This window comes from Rhinolophus sinicus, linkage group LG04 (assembly GCF_036562045.2).
Source record: "Rhinolophus sinicus isolate RSC01 linkage group LG04, ASM3656204v1, whole genome shotgun sequence".
In the NCBI taxonomy this organism is placed as follows: Eukaryota; Metazoa; Chordata; class Mammalia; order Chiroptera; family Rhinolophidae; genus Rhinolophus; species Rhinolophus sinicus.
Window position 1 is genome coordinate 127104459 of NC_133754.1, and position 15084 is coordinate 127119542.

Below are 15084 nucleotides of genomic sequence, written 5' to 3' on the forward strand. Positions count from 1 at the left end.
GTAATGTTTTAATAGCATTAAACTTCTCTAAAACACCATGTAACCAGATAGCACAAATATTTCTGCGTTCAATAAAGTGTGTTTCCTCAATTTCTTTTTTAACAGGTATCAGGATCAGGACTTTCTTGGAAAAGACAGATGTTTCGATTCTGCTTTTAATGCAAACTTATCAAATATTTCTCTGGGCTCTTAATTCAATAAAAGTCATGTAAGTGCCTATTTATACATGCCAGACACTATTGTAAGGCATGAAGATTGAGTGATGATCGAGTCAAATTCTTTGCCCTGCAAAGAATATTCTGAGACAGGCGATAGATAAACAAATAAACAGAGAAAAAACACAGCTCATATAACAATGCCAGGAGTGCTAAGTACAGTGAGGGCAAATAGGCAGTGGTGGGGGAAGGGAGAGGGTAGCTATTTTAGATGGGGCAATTAGGGGAGGCTGACAGAGGGGGTAATATTGGGGCAGAAACCTGATGAAATGAAGGAAGCAGTCATGGAAGATGCGGGGTGGAATGTTCCAGGCAAATGGAAACACACGTATAAAGGTCCTGGATTGCAACCTCGCTGGGCTTCGTCATGGAAAAGCAGAAAGGTCAGTGCACCTGGAGCACAATGAGGAAAGAGGATGGTGGTGGTAAAGGAGGTCAGAGAGATAACCAGGGACCACAAAGCATGCGGAGCCTTGAGGTCCTGGTGAGGGCTGCGGACTTTGTCCTGAGTATGAGAAGTCATTGTGGGGTCCCACAGAGGGGCCCGGCTTGATTTACCTGAAAACATTCACTGTGACCGCAGTCATAGAGCTGAGTATATGACATGGGGAGAGTAGTTACCGTTTCAAGGGTCCAGGCACAAGGTGGAGGTGGCTTGAACCAGGGTGGCCTCAGGGGAGGCAGACAGAAATAGTTGAATGCAGGATTTATTTTGATGACAGAATCTATAGGGTTTGCTGATGAATTGTAGGGTCTCAGGGAAGGCGAGGCATTAAAGATCATTGTAGTTTTTAGGCCTAAGCAACTTCCCGAGAGGAGGAAAGGAAAGCACAGGATGTGGAAAGAAATCAAGAGTATTTGCTGAATGTGTAAAGTGTGAGATTCTTCTTTCACACTGATGTAGAGAAGTGAACTTGGCAATTGGTGTATGAGTTTTCGACTGCTGTGTAACAACTTACCACAATTTAGCAGCTTCAAATAACACCCATGTATTATCTCTCAGTCCCTCTAAATCAGAATTCCAGGTAACAGTTAGCTGGGTCATTGGCTCAGGGTCTCACCAGGATGAAATCAAAGTGTGATTCACAGCCAGGGCTGTGATTCTCCTCTGCGGGTTGGGATCCTCTTCCAAACTCATTGGTTGTTGGCAGAATTTGCTTCCTTGCAGCTGTATGACTGAGGTCCTCATTTTCTTGCTGGCTGTCGAGAGGGACTGCTCTCAGCTGCTAGGGGCTGCTCTCCATTTAGCTCCTATGGAGAGTTCACACCATAACTGTTTCTTTCTTCCAGGCTCGCAGAGCAAATTTCTGACGCTTCATCTTTTCTTAAAGGCTCACCTGATTAGGTCAGGCCCACTCAAGATAAGCCTCCTTTCGATGCTCTCAGCGTCAACTGCTTAGTAATCTAAGAACAGGAGTGAGAGCAAACACATCACATTCATAGGGTCCACCCATACTCAGGAGGAGGAGATATGGGGTGTGCACACAGGAATCTTGGGGGCTGTCTTAGAATCCTGCCTACCATAGTTGGATGTATGATGGTTATATGAGGGTAGAGCTTAGTGGCATTTCAGGGCAACTAAAGGCATGGAGTTGGATAAAATCACCTAGAAAGATTGTAGATGACCAAAAAAGACATTAATTTTAAAATAATTATATATAGTTCTTGCTAAGTTCATTCTATGTGTCGGGTGCCAATCTAAATGTTTTACATATATTACCCTTTTAACTCATGTATAATGCTTTTGACGTACCTATAATTCCCATTTTACAAATGAGGATACTGAGGCACAGGGAGCTTGATTCACTTGCTCAAACTCAGGCTACTATTTAAGTGGTCGAACCGGAATTTGAACCCAGGCAATCTGGTTCAGCAATCTGTACTCTTAATCATTATTCAATAATCATCTTCCATTAAAAGAGATGGGGGAACAGAACTGAGACTAAAGCACCAATTTTTACACCCAGAAATAAGAGGAGCTAGTAAAGGAGATGATGATGATGGAGCAGCTCTTAAGTAAAGGTCACATCAGGAGCACACGGTCCTAAGAGCCAAATGCAGAAATCACCATGAGAAAAAGAGAATGATTGACTGGGTCAAATGTTAATACATGGGGGAAAAAACTGCCCGTGTTTCCATTCATGGAAGTATACCGAAATGTTTTCATCATTAGTACATTCACTCAGTAAATATGTATGTTGTTTACTATGTGTCTGGGAATACAGCAGTGGCCAAAATAGGCAAGTCTTCTTATGGAGTTTACATTGTAAAAGCGGAAAGAGGATTGCCAGTAAACATGTAAATAAATGCTTACATGAGCTCATTTCATATGGTGCTAAGACAAAAATAAAACCGAGTTCAGCATGAGAGATAATTAGGATTGACTCTAACAACATTTGCTTCACTCTTTTTGTGTCTGCTAGGGCTGTCACAACAAAATACCACAGACCAGGTGGCTTAAACAACATAAATTTATTTTCTCACTGTTCTGGAAGTCCGTGATCAAGGTGCCATCAGGGTTGGTTTCTGGTGAGACCTCTCTTGCTGGTTTGTAGACAGCGATCTTGCTATGTCATCACATGGCCTCTCCTCTGTGTGAGCACAGGGAAAGAGGGAGCTCTGGTATCCCCTCCTCTTCTAATAAGGACATCAGTCTATCAGATTAGGGCCCCGCCCTCACAACCTCATGTAACCTTAATTACCTCCCTAAAGGCCCTATCTCCAAATACAGTCATATGAGGGTTTGAGCTACAACATACGAATGGGGTGGGGCACAACTCAGCCCATACTATTCTTTGGCCCCTAAAAGAATTTCCTAACGTGGGGGAGGAAAGAAGAAAAGGGAATCCTTATTAGAGAAAAATAGCAAAATCCAGAGTCCCAGTTCTCCCATTATTACAGAACAAAGCTCTTAAACATATACAAATATTGTTAGTGCTTATTGAAGATTTTTGTAAAATGTTTGAATGATGGATTTGAATGAGCAAATCACTGATTTTTTTTCTTAGTTTGGAAAGACCTGAATGTATCTACATTTATTTATACATACTAACCCAGAAGTTAAGCATATTATTTTCTATCCCATAGTAGATAATTTTGAGATTTGTCCATCATACGGTTTTGTATGTTCACAGGTTCTTCTAGGTGGCTAACGTTCCCTCTTGGACTTTAGATGGCCCACTGTAAGTCACGTGAGTCTAAGACCCAGCCATATCAGCGGAAGGTAAAGCGTCAAAGAAAAACAATCTCAAAGAAGGTCAGATACCCAAAAGGAGGTCTGGTAGAAAAGGTTGAGCTGCTCTTGCAGGAATTGGAAATAAGCCATGGAAACTGAAGCTGAAAGAAAGCACAGGGGCTGTGAGGTAGAGTGAAGGATGCCAAGCCATGGACAAATTAATGACCAGAAGTATGCAGAATCTGTGAGTTAGAGAAATCGAGGAGAGGGTGGGCAGTCTAAGTCAGAAGCAAGAAGAAAATGAAGCAGTTTGGTGAGAATCGGACATGCAAGTTACAAAGAGAGTAGTTAATTCCCCAGATATCTTGGTGTACCTTTGCACCTTAACTCAGAGACAAGGATGAATAGTCAGGGAAAAAATGCAAACAGAAAAAGCCTGGTTAATTGGTTGGATAGTGACTCCTTTTGCATACCCCAGTGATGTAGGTTAAGCATCCAACTTGATCAGACAGGGAAGGTACATCGCCACCTACCCTACTGGCCCCCTACCATGTCCCTGTATACATTAAAAAAATGGGTCAGGTACACACACATACAAAAACCCCAAATTTGTACCAGTTATTTCTTACCAGTACATCAGATAATAAAATTGAACCCATACAAAGTTGGGAAACTAGGGAGAAGTCAGGTCTGGTACTCTTTTCGTTCTACAAGCTGGGTCTCTAGTTCAAGTCTTTCAGAGCACCCCACATGGCTACTCCATAAGCGGGTTACAGAGCTTCTCCCTTGGCCCCTCCCCAGAGACTTTGGTCTTTTTCATCACTTATCTGTCCGACGAAGCACACGCCTTGTCAGCTGTAAGTCCTGCTTCCCTCCTGTGCTCCACTTCCATTGCTGGACTGGGAATGCTTTTATTTCTGAGGATGGAGGGAAGACGACAGGCATTAGGGCACTCTGGTCTCCGGATAGATATCTAAGGAAAAAGAGGACATTTTACCGTGGGAGCTGATCTCCTCCCTCTGTAGCTTTTAGATCCTGTTGTACCAGAAGACCTCTCTTGGGTCTCAAACTTGAAGAAACAAAGAGGCCTCTTAAGAATGTGGGCATCAGACTTGGATTCTGATAGTTTGGCAAATTCATTCCAATCAACTCCTTTTTTATTAAGACTAATGATGACCATCTCTCTTCTTTGCAACTCAAAGAGCCCAACTAAATGAAAGTAGCCATCAGTTTTTTTTAAACAAATGAATACTCGTAGAAGCATTATATTAGTACTGCATCATCTTAGCAGTTTTTGCAATTACTTTTCGCCTTTGAAACTGCAATTACCTTTGCACCAACCTAATAAACAGCATTTAAGAGTGAATGGATGCATTTAATGGGTTTTTCACAAGAATTTCCTCAAAAGGTTAAAAATAGAAGTACTATGTGAAATTCTTAAATCAACTTATTAATAATTTCCCTGGTAAAGCCTTTCTTTATAACAAAATGAAAGTAAATATCCAAATTAGCATTAGTTTTGTGTATAGTAGTGTTCATCATTGAGATTTTATTATGTCCTCAAATACCACTAACTTGTGCTGATACACTCACGATACGTTAAAAGCATACTTGGACAATTGGATAACCACATGCAAAAGAATGAATTTAGACCCCTACCTCACACCAAATAAAAATAAATAAATAACTCAAAATGGATTAAAGGCCTAAATTTAAGAGATAAACCTCACAAGTATTAGAAGAAAACATAGGTATAAACCCTTATAACCTTGAATTAGGCAATAGCTTCTTAGATGTGACAATCAAAGCAAAAGCAACCAAAAGAAAAACTAAATACACTGGACTTCATCAAAATTAAAAACATGCTTCAAAGGACATCATCAAGAAAGTAAAAAAAGAAACCCACAGATTGGGAGAAAATATTTTTAAGTCATATATTTGGTAAAGAACTTGTATCCACAAGATGTAAAGAACTCTTACAACTAAGCAAAAAAAAATAAAGACAAACAACCCAATTTAAAAATGGGCAAAGGATTTAATAGACATTTCTCTAAAGAAGATATACAAATGGCCAGTTAGTACATAAAAAGAATCTCAGCATCATTAGTCAACAGGGAAATACCAATCAAAACCACAATGAGATACCATGTGACATACACTAGTGTGGCTAAAGTAAAAATGATAAAAATAAGTGTTGAAGATGTGGAAAATGTGAACTTTGTACACTGTGGTAAGATGGTGCAGCTACTTTAGAAAGCAGTTTGGCAGTTCCCCAAAAGGTTAAAAATAGAATTACCATTTGACCTAGTAATTCCACTCCTACATATATACCTACAGCAACCGAAAACACATGTCCACACAAAAATGTATACACAAGTGTTTACAGCAACATTATTTATAATGACCACAAAGTGGAAACAACTAAAATGTCCACGAACTGATGAATGGATACACACTGTGGTATATCGATATAATGGCATATTATTCAGCCATAAAAAAGCATGACATATTGATCATTGGCACAACATGGATGAACTTTGAAAACATTGTGCTAACTGAAAGGAACCAGACACAAAGGACCACATATTACATGACTCCAATTATATAACATGTCCAGCGTAGGCAAATCCATAAAGGACAGATAGTAAATGAGTGGCTGCTAGGGCCTGTTGGGAGGAGGGAGGTATAAAAAATGAATGCTAATGGCTATAGCATTTCTTTTTAAGATGATGAAAATATTCTAAAATCAGAGAGCGATAAGTTGTTCAACACTGTGAATATACTAAAAACCACTGAATTGCACATTTTGAACAAATACATTTATGACATGTGAATTATATCTCAATAAAACTTTTTTAAATGTATACTTAGACATAGCAATGGGTTGACATAATGACTTGGCCATATTTTAAGCATTAATACTGATCTTTTATTATTCAGTTAGTTATTCAACAATCATTAATGAAGAGTCTGCCATTTGTAGACAATCTTCCATGTAGTGGGAATACAGAGTCAAACATAATACAGTGTCTTTGAGGAACTAATAGACTAGTAAGGCTAACAGAAACATTAACATAGTTTTAATATGTGCCATAAGCCATAATAATGATATGTACAGAGGAATGGCTAAGAATCTAACCTATAACAAAAGAGTATCTTGAAATTAATTCCTTTGCCTTCCCTGCCTTACTCTGTGGAGATCAGGCAATCAAATGTCAGGAAATTGCGGAGACAGAAGGGAAACAAGAAGCCAAAAAGCTTGGTTTTTCCAGATCTTCATTATCAATAGTTTGTGACTATGGGGCTAGGTACACAAACCACTGTTTTTAGGGCAAATAAGCATGTGGGCTACTTTCGCCTTACAGGACAATACAGCTTTTCAAGCATTTTTAGCCAATGAACTTCACATTCTGTCTTGATTTAAATTCATATTTTGTCATCAAAAACAATATTCCATAATTCCCTTACAGTTATTATATCTGAACAGTTGACAAAATAGGCGCAACATTTCCATCAAAGCAACTTAGACATGTATCTACTGGTTTTATTGAAGGCAACAAAAATAGATGTTTATCAAAAACCCCTAAAATCTCACCTGCTTATCATTATCCATCTAGAAATTCCAGTCACACCATCAGATCACTCAGACGCACCTAATTTACTGAAGGATTCCCAGAAGACTGCCTACGTACGAGCTAAATCTGCGAGAAATCAATGAACTGACCACAGCCTCTTTCAAATCATATCCTGCACCTATGGGGCAGACTATACCAGTATACCTTGGGCATGTATGTTTTCAGAGAAACACTGACCATTAACAAATATCTGCCAGTAAAAATTACTCTGAAGTGGTTGGCGACTTTAACTGTAGTCATTTCCCCATTTATTTAACCTTAAAAACATTTCCAAAGATTTAAACTATTTCCTGTGCTTCATGGTATGGCTTCCCACACCCGAACGACTTTACATCATCGAACGAGAATGCACAACGGGGAATGGTCAGAATCTAACGAAGAACAGTTTTATTTCAACACAGTTGTATGGGTGGCTGTTTTTTTCCTCCCTCCTCTTTTTATTTCATGTGTTAAAAGAGCAGCCCTTAAATGGCCATGATCCAAGCAGATACGGTCCCAGCAGAGCAGTGAGGCATCTAGGTAAGACAAATGCCTTCTCCAACATTCCCCGTAGTTCACGTTGGGCTGTATCTCTACAGGACCATCCTTCTCCCTTTAGGCTGACTGCATTCCAGCAGCAAAGGCTGTGTACATCTGACTCAAAAACAAACACTGGGACACTTCTAGAGTAAAGACTATGAAGAATGCGTATAATTGCCTCTTTGTTTATATAAGTTCTTGCTAATCTTTAATGACCTGCTTGCCTTGGCCTGAATGATTTTACTAGAGCTGCATGGCTGAAGCTGTCTTTTCTAGTCATTGTTTGGTCCACTTTTGTCGCTCAGTTTCCTTTCCTCGATTTTGATAGAAAGGAAAAAGAGAGCTGCTCCAGCTTACCATCCCTGGCACCATCCACAACAAAGGATCCTTTTTAAAGTAGGACTGTCACCTATTTCCTGAAACTCCATTCAAAGACTAACTCCTCAGCCCAAAGGGAATGCCTGCAATATCTACCCCAGCACCAAAAAGCACATTAAAATCATTTCATGCACATGATACTAGAAATGCAAAAGGAAAAGAAGCCTTCCCGGCACAACTTGCCAGAGCACCTGTACGCCAGCTGCCGTGTGCCAAGTCACTGCAGCATATGTGGTCTTCTCAGAATGTAACATACAGTCCACAGTCATTCCATCCTCAGGGGAAAACAAACAAGAAGAGTTTCACCAAGACTTTTTCCTACATTAGACTTCATTACAGAGTTACCTGGTATCATCTGTGTTGTGGGGACACTCGGGGATTTTTTTGGTTGCTGTACCACGTTATTGTGTGTATGTAAACAGTTTGTGATCAGAATGGAAAATGATATGAGTAAATGTTTAAAAATTATATTCAAATGATATCTTTATCTGTTTGGTTAAGTTGCAGACTACTGGATTACAAATGTTTTTAATTCCAAGGTTTTTATCTTATAATCTGCTTCCTTAATATACTTGTATTATCATATTCAAGTGATATACTTGATATCATATTCATGTATAGGTAATTAATAAAACAATTCCATTCAGCTGTATGTTACCACCAGCTTGAATCATTCTCGCAGGTTCTCATTTGTAGTTAAAAAGAAAGTCCTCCAAATGTGCACATTCTGTCTTTATTGAATGCTCATCCCATTCACGTCTTTGACTTATTAGCCCACAAACATGACATTCAAGTTCTTAGCTACCCACATATCAGGGGAGGTGAAGCCTCCCGTGTCAGGTCAGCTCTCCCTTTTTTCTGAGTCGATGCCTCAGAATAAACCACAGATTCCCTAGAGCAATCACTGAGGTTTTGTTGACTTGGCCCTACAATAGTAAAAGATTAGTGATGCTTCAAGCTATTAACCCAAAGAAAAGGATGGCTTTAGAATCCAAATTACAGTACTTCCCAAGAGAGGATAAGCTAAAGCAAGTTCATTTCACGGAAGATGTGGGGGGATAAAGTCAATTCCTATGAAAAAGCCATTGATGGCTTAATATTTTCATTACAAACCTGAAAAGTTTCTAAGGGATGCCTTCCAGAATGTTCTTTTAGTGTATAATTTCCTTTAAATTCAAAATGTCAGCCAGTGCCATATGACCAGTTACAGAAATAGGGCCTATAACCTCCACCAGTACTTCTATGCTTGCTGCTAACATATGCAAAGATTGAGTGTATACTTAACATTTCTGCTTTATTCTTTTCTTTCTATATATGGTGATTAAATTGATCATTTAGCTAATCATTTGCTGAATGGTTAGTTTGAATTCAGGAACAAATATCATCAGGAGACTGAATTCCAAGAGCCTAGGCCCCATGAAATGACCTCTGCATGCATTAGCTGGAAGGGATTATGTCATGCTACCCCCGGGAATGAAGAGATTATATCTGTAGTTGTATGTGAGGAGGTTGGCCCGCAGTAGGTAGGGGTATCAATGGATGGAAGAGATATAAGCAAAACAGGGTGCAATGGCTATCCCTGGAGAAGGGAGAAGCAGTTCAGCATGATAAAAGGTCAAAAGGGGACTTTTATTGTATTTGGATGTTTTAATAGCTTTGCAGAAGAATATATTTCATGTATTACTTATGTAAAAAAAAAAATTAAACAATTAGAGGCTAATTATGCCCTCTGTCCCAGGGAAGGCTAATGATAGGACCAGAGGTCTACTTTGAAGGATTGCAATGTTTACAACTGAATGGCTAAGCACAGAATCCCTTGAGACATACTGACCAGGCTCATGGCTCAGTTCTGTCACTGACGTGTTCCTCAGCCCCTCGATGTCTTAGTTTCCATAGAAGGAAGGATATAACTGTAACCTGCCTCAAGGGGTTATTATAAGGATTAAATGAGTTAATATGCAAAACTCTTGGAACAGTGGTGCATGTTATACTAATTCATATTGAGTGTTATCAATTATTTAATTGATATTATTAAGCTATCATCAATTATTTTTAACAAGGTCTCATAAGTGTTCCCTTCAGCAAGTAGAAGAGAAGTTGGAAATCCCCTACTATCTGTCAACAGACTCAGAGGGATTTCATTCAAGCTGGTGGGAGAGGGGAAGAGGAAGGTGTTTCCAGGAATGTTGTCGTAATCAAAGGCTGAGTTGCTGACGTGGGTAGAGAGGTCAACATGAGACGCCAGCTCTCTTGCATCAAGAGGACAGCCACATGTTCACCCAGCAGCCCATTTCACAAAACAGAGATAGATTTCATGCTGTCCAAACCGAAGCATACTAAGGCCTAATCACGTGCCAGGTCCTATGCTCAGGGTGTTGAGGAAGAATAAAATATTAGCTCTATTTCCTGGAGGACCACATCCTTCTGAGCAGAAGCCCAGAAGAGGATTCAAACTTCTTGCTCAACTGACCCCCACCATGACCTTATAGCCCTAAACAAACCACAGGCATGGTTTTTGCCAGAATGGATGCCTATTTTGTTTGGCTTTATTCTTTACGTCTAAAGAGGATATGACTCCTGCCCTCATGGAGCTTACATTTTACTGACAACAGACAATAATTGATATGAAAGAAGTATAAAGGCTACTGCCATAAGGCATAATGAAGCAAGAAGACCCTTTAGATAAAGCCGTTGAGGAAAGGTCTCTGAGAAGGTGAGGCGTACGCTCAGTCCTGTGCAAGAGCAAGCAGCCAGCTACCCAGCAGGAAGAGAGTTCCAGTGAAAACAAGCTCGCACTGTAAAGATAATGAAATGGAAATGAGCTGGGTAGGTTCAGAGAAATTGCAGAAGCCAGTGTGGTTAAAAATGTACAAGGCAAAGGAAAATAAAGGTATGCAGGTAAGGGGTGGCCGGATGACGGTGATCCAAAGTGAAAATGTGAAACCACTTAAAACTACTGACGGGTTTAGGATGGGGACAACAGGATCTGGTGACATTGATCCACTCTTCTCTACATGTGTAAGAGGAAAGGAATGACTAATTAGGATATTTGTCTAAAGAGCTGCTAAGGGACAACATGTTTCAAGGCAAAAATGGAGCAAAGAGACGCCCTTGACTGCTTACAAATAGCTTCCACATGTATTTGTCCTTTGTTCATAGCATCATCTTATTTGAATTATTAACATTGTAAGGCATCATCATTCTCATTTTGTAAATAAGCAAAAAGAGACAAAAGTTTGGGATCTTGCTTAAGGTGACATACATAGTATGTGGCCAAGCTAAGCATGTAAGCCAGGTTTTATGGCTCTTGTCTTCTGCTAAACCAGGCCAGGAGGGATGGGATGGGGACACATGATGTCTTCCTCGCTGTGGTCTGAGGGAGAAGAGAAGCCTGTGTTTCCGAGGCGGAAAAATAAGTGTGGTGTATGCAATGGAGAGACTGTCTGAGAGTATCTTCCCCCCAATGGAGGAGGAAAAATAAGAAAACCACAGTCGTCAAAGCCATGCCAAATTCAATTAGTCCTGGTCTGATCAGCTGTGTAATTGCTGAAGCTGCCCCCTGTAGCCTCCTGCAAGCTCTTGCAGCTCATTCCTATAACTGCAGGAAATGTGTCCAACAGGGCTAGGTCTTCCTCAATCTCTAGCTCACCGGTTAGGACGTGCAAGAATTTGGCAAGTTTACCTAAATCAACACCAAATTCCAGGAGTTTAAATGCTGACATAAGATCTCTTTAAGGAAAAAAAAAAAGTGTTTTATCTATTTATTTGTTAATGTTCTTCATTAAAAAAAAAAAAAAAGTATTAGCAAGCTGTAACTGAGAAGGGCTACCCATGTGAAGGAGTGTTCAGAACAGTTCAAGGCACTGTGTTCCTTTTCCAAATTACACATATCTACAAGCTCTCAGGAGACTTTATTAAAGACCAATGCCTAATAACATCACAGGTCAGCAAGGAACCAAGTTCCTGGTGTCTCTCCACCATTGCTGCCATGCTGGTTAGAAGTCCTGCTGGTTAACCCACGCCTTATGGAAGCAAGACACAGTCTCCCACATAACGTCCCAAGATACGAAAATCCTGCTAAATGCTGTATAGAGTAAGGCTGGGTGTCCCGAAATACTGATGGGCATCACTGATGGTTTGTAAAGTGATTTGCGGAGGAGGGAAAGGAGGTAGAAGAGTCATTTTAGTGGATATGTGCATACTTTCGTGCATATTCAAAAATAATATAATTAGTATATCAAAATGTGATGTTTACAAACTTACATGCTTAGGGGGTGGTTGAAGCCAGTAGCAACATGGTAATTCCCTTTATGCTAATCCCCAAAATTACAGGTGTAGTTTCAGGTGATACGCGGTTATAATAAAAAGTCATAATGGTGATGTACCAATGCCTGATGATTGGGAAACAACAATGTAGCCCAAGAAGCCCTGAATTAAGAATAGTCAGGCAGTAACAGTGGTGTCTTTAAAGACAGGGACTGTGCCTTCTTTGAAGTTATATTAGTTTCCTATTGCTACTGTACCAAATAACCACTAACTTAATGGCTTAAAGCAACACAAATCTATTACCTCACAATTCGGGAGGTCAGAAATCCATCTTAAAGGTGTCAGCAGAGCATGTTCCTTCTGGAGGCTCTTGTGGAGAATGTTTCTTCCCTTTTCCAGCTTCTATCAGCTGCTCTCATGCATTTGCTCACGACCACATCACTCCAACCTCTGCTTCCATCATCACATCTCCCTCTTACTTTGGCTCTCCTACCTCCTTCTCTCACCTGTAAAGGACACCTGGGCTTACATTACGCCCATCTGGAGAGTCCAGGTGACTCTCCTCATTTAAAAATCCTAAACTGAATCACAACTGTGAAGCCTCTTTTGCCATGTAAGGTAACACATGCACAGGTTTTGTGGACATCTTTGGGGGGGGGAACATTACCCTGCCTGCCCCCAAAATTATCTCTCTAGTAAGTAGTATAGTGACTAACATAGCATGCTCAATAAATGTTAAATACATTTTAAATATATTTGACCCTTGAACAACACAGGTTTGAACTGTACAGATCTACTTACACATGGATATTTTTCAGTCAATACTGTAAATGTATTTTCTCTTCCTTATAACTTCCCTAATAACGTTTTCTTTTCTCTTGCTTACTTTATTTTAAGACTATCATACACAGAACATACCAAATAAGTGTTAATCGATTTTTATGTTACTGGTAAGGCCTCCAGTCATCAGTAGGCTATTAGTAGTTAAGCATTGGGGGCACCAAAGTTGTAAGTGAGTTTGTGACTGTGCCGGGGGTCAGCACCCCTAACCCCTGCATTGTTAAGGGTCAAGTACAATAACTTTGTTGTTATCAGTGTCAAAGATATTTCTAGACTGCATTAGATGCTTTCCGTTCCTTAGTCTATTTAGTCTTCATGTAACCCAAATGAGGAAGCTAAAGACTTCAGAGGTTAAGTAAGTTGAATAAGGTCACACAGGTAGTCAATTGTAGAGTCAAGAAAACAAACAGATCTGTAATGCTCTCAGAGCCTTTGTTTTTGCCACCACTTTATTCTACTTCATTTAACATCACTAAGTTTTGTTTTTCCATCATTAAAAATGAGAGGAACCAAGTAGGTAGTCTCTGAGGTCCCTTCCAGTTTGAAAACCATTATTTTATCTACATTTAAATGGCTTTTAAAACGGGAAACCTGTGGGGTCATCCTCAGAGTTACTAATGTTTTCACTGGTGACAGCAAGAAGAAATGAAAAAAAAAGAAAGTGATTTCCTTTGAATATGCCTGTTCCAAGTCCTTTCTAACCACTAAAATGCTCTTACAACTCAAAAAACAATGGCTTGGCTTATATAACACCATATATGTCTTTTTCTACAAACTCCCTTCCCAAATTCCAACTTGATGCTCTTATGGCAGAATAACAGTTTAGAAAATTACATTGAGAAGCACCTAATATCAAGTAGAATTGTAGCTAATTAAATGCAGAACAAATGATAAAATTGAAACATTATGATTTATAATCCTAATGAAATAATGTCAAACATCATGAATAAATGCCAAGCTATCAGTTAAAAGGGAGCTTTTTGATTGGTGACCTTCGTAATGGGGATTGGAGTGGTCATACCTGAACTCGACGATCAATCTTAGCATTAACAAAAGTTGGAAAGAAAGACTTTTGTCTCATGATGTAATCCTTTAGGGATGTACACAGAACCTATGAAATATTACTGCTTAAAAATATTTCACCTGAATCAATAAATTCCTAACATCTAACTACCGTGCTCAAGGAACAGATGGACAAGTTAAATGACAGCACCAGGAAGAAATCAGGTAAATCCAGAATTTCAAGTACAGCCATCAAATTTATCTAAGAAATCAATGGCATGGGGAAAAAAAGGAGAGGGGATGAGTCACAGAACAAAAGAGATTTTTAGAGACAAAACCTCCAAGTGTGATATTTGTAACTTCTTCAGATCCTGACTCAAACAACTGTACAATGACTTATTTCAGAAGTTCTACTTCTAGCCATGAAGAAGTAGCAAAGGTTTGATCTATCTATTCCAAATAGAGAACTAGGGTAGGGGAATGAAACAGCTGTTGTCGGTCACTGAGCAACATGCACAGAAGGCTTTGGACCCCTGAAAGAAAACAAAAGAGGTGATTTCTACAATCACGCTTGCTTTCTGCCTGAAGGCATACTGCAGACCAAATAGGAAGGTAGGGTCCCAAGCAGAGCATTGGAAAACTTGCTAAAGAGGTCAGACTTCTGGGAGACACAGCGGTGAGTGGAAGTTGCAGGACAAAGTCCTGGGAGCTGGGACCTATGCAGGAAAATAGCTTCAGAGTCCCCTTGAGTCTTAGCCAAATACTAAGATCTAGATGCATAGGGTAAAAATTCAGGAGTCTACACAAGCATTGCCACAGGAGCTATGGACTGAATGGTCCACAGAGTTGACACAGGCCTGGAAGGTGTTCTGGAGTTTTGTTGATCACTTCAGGTGGTCAACAGAAATCCAGAAAGGTTACAACTTAGTAGAGGGTGAAAATATTCCTAAAGTATAGGATACTCTAGAACCACTCTAAGGAAAGATTTTAAAAATCTTAAGAGGATCAAATTGAAGAGTAAACTGAACTAAATACCACAAGAAAGGCGAACACT

The 15084-nt window shown here is 39.7% G+C and overlaps 1 long non-coding RNA gene across 1 annotated transcript in view; it reads right to left on the reverse strand.

The window, feature by feature from the left end:
- Positions 1-2680: 2680 nt before the first annotated feature.
- The window catches only part of LOC141571329 (uncharacterized), an 82353-nt gene continuing 69949 nt past the window's right edge, over positions 2681-15084 (reverse strand). Inside the window, exons 2-3 of the long non-coding RNA XR_012496092.1 lie at positions 3481-4307; positions 2681-2806 (exon numbers count right to left, since the gene is read on the reverse strand). This is a non-coding gene — a long non-coding RNA (uncharacterized LOC141571329). The remainder of the gene's footprint in view (positions 2807-3480; positions 4308-15084) is intronic.